This window comes from Ictidomys tridecemlineatus, unplaced genomic scaffold (assembly GCF_052094955.1).
Source record: "Ictidomys tridecemlineatus isolate mIctTri1 unplaced genomic scaffold, mIctTri1.hap1 Scaffold_83, whole genome shotgun sequence".
Classification (NCBI taxonomy): Eukaryota; Metazoa; Chordata; class Mammalia; order Rodentia; family Sciuridae; genus Ictidomys; species Ictidomys tridecemlineatus.
Window position 1 is genome coordinate 180,438 of NW_027526085.1, and position 4,974 is coordinate 185,411.

Consider the following 4,974-nt stretch of genomic DNA (forward strand, 5'->3'; position numbering starts at 1 on the left):
CATGCACCTCCCCTGCTTTGCCTTTGGTCACATGGTCTTCTCAGGGAAGGCCTTGGGTGAGGGGTCCTTCCCTCACCACTTTGCATGACCCCTTCCCTGCCCCACCACAGACTGTGCTGTTCAGGCTGCAGCTGGATGGAGGGGACTCTGGATATGGATGCAGGGTGGGTGTGACACACATGGTTCAGAAGTCACTGTCGCCGCCAGCTACCCCTCCCACCCCAGCCTGGGTGCTGGAGCCTCATTGGGGTCATAGTGGTGTCCCTATCAGCCAAAACGGCTTATGCACAGACATGGTAGGCCCATATGGGAGCTAAGCTATTTCTTCTTCTTCCTCTTCAGCCTTCGGTGATCCCCTGATGCACAGAGGGTCTAGGGAACGGCCTTATTTGGGGTGGGGGGGCAGAAAGCTTATAAGTTGGGGGATGGGCTGGGTTTCTTATACAGTGTATATTCAAATTTATTTAATGTGAGTTTTGTCTGGACTGACAGCTGGGTTCCCTCCTGATGGGGAATCTGGGACACAGTCCAAGAACAAACTGATTGGGAATTCTGGCACAGGACTCTGTGTTGTTATCACACCAAGTATCAGGGGAAGGAGCAGAGAGTCAGCGGCCAGAACTGGATTTTGGACCACAATCTGCTCTCTCCCTGCAACCTCCTCTCTTTCTTCCTTTACTTTCCCTGCTTTTGCTTACTCCTCCTCTTCTCCCCTCACCCCTTTTTCTCATCTGATCCCTTCCTTTCTCAAGTGTTTGTGTTGAGCCTTCTTTTACCTTCTTTCTATCATATTTGTGGTTGAATTAAACTCATACCATTTGCTTTGTGGTTTGTTGGACTACGGTGTTGGTTTGATGTGCCCTTTGTGGGAGGAGGCTGGCCATGAACCACAGCCAGGCAAGAGATGGATGGCGTTCTTTTGGGTGCAGATCAAGGGCTGATTGACGCTGGGCCATGGCCAAGGAAAGCACCTGGCAGTGGGACAGGTGTGCTCCAGCCCTTTATCCCAACTGCACAGTAGGGTACCTGACTCATGGGCCGCTTTCCAGGAGGGACCCAGGGCACATTTGTCCATGTGGCATCTCTTTCAGCTGCACCCAGTCCACTTGGGCTCTGGGGGGGTCACACAGCTGAAGGAGCAGCAGACTTGGCTTTATTTAACCACTTTACTCACATGCAAGATGGATGGACAGGAAACATAAACAGCACAGATCTCCATGCTGTCCCTGCAGCAGGAGATCACCTCTGGGAGCCTCAGTTAGGCAGAGAGATGGGGGTTGGGGGTGGAGGCTACAGAATGAGGAGGAATGAGGCCAGAGGGCCATGGAGTTGGGGGAGGGATCAGGAGAGAACTGAGGAACAGGGCCTGGACCAGGGTCACAGGTAGGTAGGTCTTTCCAGATGTGTGAAGGAGTGTTGTGTGCTGAGGAGGAGGAAGAGGTTTAGAAGGACAGGACCCCAGGATGGAGGGGAGTCAGCAGTTTGCCCTACTCTGCTTCCTGCCTGGGGCTCCACACTGTCTGGACAGCCTGGAGTACACCTCAGGACAGGCTCAACCCACCAGGCTCTGCATTCCTCAGGGCAAGAACAAGCTGCACAGAATGGTCCAGAGCAGGTCAGACATGGTGAGACTCTGGGAAGGACAGGAACGGCAGGCTGGAGGGACACCCCAAGGGCACTGGCATCACCCAGCAGGCGTGGAGCCCAAAATGTTCAGTGTTTCCCCTCCACCACACACAACATAGAGTGCCGATGCCCCTCACCCTGTGCTGTGCTAGGTCCTAGGGAGAGAGAAACTAAAGCGTCCCTGGCTGGGAGGAGTTCAGAACTGAAGGAGTTTGAAGCAGAGATCCCCAACTCCAGAGAGGTGTGATGACCACAGACTACAGGGATCAGGACACTGTGGAAGAACAGCTAGGGATGGCCTTCCCGATTTGTTCACTGCAGGTTCATGGGCACACGGCACCCACAGCAGCAGCTCTCAGTTCTGGCTACCTTTTTACAAGGAAGAGGGAGGCATGATGCCTCAGGGAAGCCCAGGGGCTGCTGAATGTGCTTTGGGTGGAGGGGAAGGCTCCACTCCACTGGCCCCCCACACTTGCTCCCTGCTTTTTCTGTAAAGTCCCTTGCTCCTCGGCTGCTACACCACACACCTCAAAGACCTGCAAACTCACACTGAACTACTTCCTCAGCCTGGTTTAAAGAGCCCAACCTGCACTACCAGCCTCGCCAACACTGGCCTGGGGGTTCCCCTGGGAACTTGGGCTCATTCTTAAATCTAGACCATTGCTCATAGACCCTCCACTCCTGAGGCAGCCTCCCCTTCCCTCATGTGCCCCTCCCTCAAGGCCATATTGTTTCTCCTTGTGCTAGTCCCACCCCTCTGCAGGGCAGAGTCCTCCTTCTTTTCTAGCTCCTTTGCTTCCTAAACCAGGCTTTCTGTCCAGCAGATTCCCAGTACCAGGTGCAGTAGCATCACAGTGAGTGCTCCAGGAAGACCTTCAGAGCTTGTGCTGTCTCCCCAGAAACACCGCAGGCAGATGGCGCTGGCTCCAGAGGGCACTCTAGAGGCAGCTGTAGTTAATGGTGGTCATTGCTGGCTGGCAGGACTGCCTTGGAACCAACATAAGGGACATGACATCAAATAATTCAGCCAGGAATGGAGGCAGAAAGAGCCCCAGGGTTCCCAGGAAGCAGATGATAATAAAGAGCCAGAGGAAGATCCTGTCAATGACCATGGCAACACACTTCCAGTCTTCTCTCACCTGCGGGAGAAATGGGCTCACAGTGACAGAGGCCAGGCCTCAAGAAGTGTTCCTCTCATGCTCAGCCCCTGTAGGGATAACCACAGGGTACCAGCAACTGCCCCCTGAGACCCAAGGGGAAGGTAAGACTGGCACAGGTGCAGAGATGGGGTGGAGGGAGAAACAGAGCTGGCCCAAGCCCCATACCACCCTCTCCTGTGTCCCACCTATCTCACCCTCCACACTGCCGGGGCTCAGCAGGTTTCAGGCAAAGGGACTAGAGGAACACAGAGAGGTGCTGGAACCATCTAAGGAGATGGACTCCCAGTGGCTGCAGTGATTTCAGTGCAGAGAAGGTAGTGGGTGGGGTAGGTGTGACTCAGGGCAGGTTAGCGGGTGGGTGGGCTTTGTGCAGCTTGAACTCCCAGCCTAGGCCAGGGATGGATGCCTAGCTGCTCCCAAATTAATGATTAATTTTCTCATTCACTCATCAAGGCTATACAGTGATCCTTTTCAGCCTTTCACCCTTCCCTAAGTTGATAAGAGAATGCTGATGCTGAGCGCTAGATAAGGCAGAGGCTTCAGAGAGGCCCAGCCTCATACAACCAAGAATCTGCAGGGTTTGTGGTTGACTCATGAGCTTCACAGAGGGCCTCATGAGCAAAGAGGAGAGGGGACCATCTAGCATAAAAGAGGAAGGCCACTGCCACAGGGGGCTGGCCCACCAGGCTCTCCTAATGCCCCCTCCACCTCCCATCCCTGCCAACTCCTGTAGGTAGTGGCATAGGCATGGCACTGCAGAGTCCACATCTAAGCATGCCCTTCTCTGCTCGCTGTCTCCCAGTTAGGATGAGCAGGGACATTCTTGACCTATTGCCATCAAGTGTCCCAAGAGCCAGCTAAATGTTCTCAATTGATTCCAGACTCTTTGGAGCCATGAATGAGTGAGGCCAGCCCTCAGGGAGGGGACCAGGTTGGTCTAGCTACCACCTTGAGGTGGGAGGGTTCCCTGGTAAGCTGGTAGGGTCACCCAGGGGAGGCCCTCACCCAGATCTCACTCACCTCCTCAGACCGCAGGTGGTCAGCAATATAGTGCACACCTTCCAGGGCTTTCTGTATGCAAGGCAACAGCAAGATCTCAGGCTCCCCAGAGGGAGCCTCGGCCCTGGGCCCTGAGGCCTATGGGTTCAGGCGTCTGCGGCCATAGATAATACCCATGGAGGGGGCTGGGCGGCCTGCACACACCCATCTGCCTTTCTCCTCCTCCTCCTCCTCTGCCTCTTCTCTCTCCTCTGCGTCCATGTTGGTTTCCAACCAGTAACAAGATGGGCCGAGTTTCAGGCCTGGGGAGTCATATGGCTCCAAAGGGGGCCAGTTCATCAGCAGCCACCGGGGCACACGTCCCAGCAGGGCCACCCGCACCCAGCGGGGCATGCTGTGGGTGCTGGGGGAGCTGTGGTGCACGTTGAGCACGAAGACAGTGATGACGATGGAGAGGGTGACGAAGATCATAGTGAAGAGCAGGTACTCGGCAGTCAGCGAGAGCAGCACAGAAATGCACAGCGTGATCTTCTTGCCTCAGTCGGAGGGCAGGTAGAAGTTCAGCATGGTGAGGCAGGAGATGAGCAGGCAGGGGATGATGTGGTTGATGGTGTAGAAGAGCAGCAGCCGGCGGAGGACAAAGGCGTAGGTGACGTCAGGGTAGATCTTGGCACAGCAGTCATACTTCTTGCTGTTGTAGGTGCCTGTGGTATTGATGATGGCCCACTCGCCACTCTCCAAGTAGTCTTCAGGCTCCAAGTCGATCTTGGCCTTGTCATAGGTCCATTAGCCAGACATCATCTTACAGTTCTGCTGGTCGAAGGGGAAGAAGGTGACGTCGATGTTGCAGGAGCTCTTGTAAATGGGGGGGGGGGCACCCAGTGCACAGTGCCCGTGGAGAAGAGGTGCGCTGTGGTCAGGTGGGTCACCGCAAACTCCCCATCTGCACTGCAGAGAGGGGTCGGCAGCCGAGGCTGAAGAACAGGGTCGAGGCTGGCGGACCAGGTACCTGGGTGAGTGGTGGCAGGGTAGAGAGGTAATGGTAGGTATGGCTTGCAGGCTCGGGAAGACCAGGCCCACTGCCCCTGTTCCCAGCCTCTCCTTGGAGGCCACCGTTCAGGGCGAGGGGAAGGGGCGTGGAGGATGTGGCTGGGTCCTGGCATGGGGTGGGGGTGGGGGTGTGCCACCT

The 4,974-nt window shown here is 55.7% G+C and overlaps 1 pseudogene; it reads right to left on the bottom strand.

The window, feature by feature from the left end:
• Positions 1–2,564: 2,564 nt before the first annotated feature.
• LOC101958469 (neuronal acetylcholine receptor subunit alpha-2-like) lies at positions 2,565–4,726 on the bottom strand (annotated as a pseudogene).
• Between the last annotated feature and the right edge of the window lie 248 nt (positions 4,727–4,974).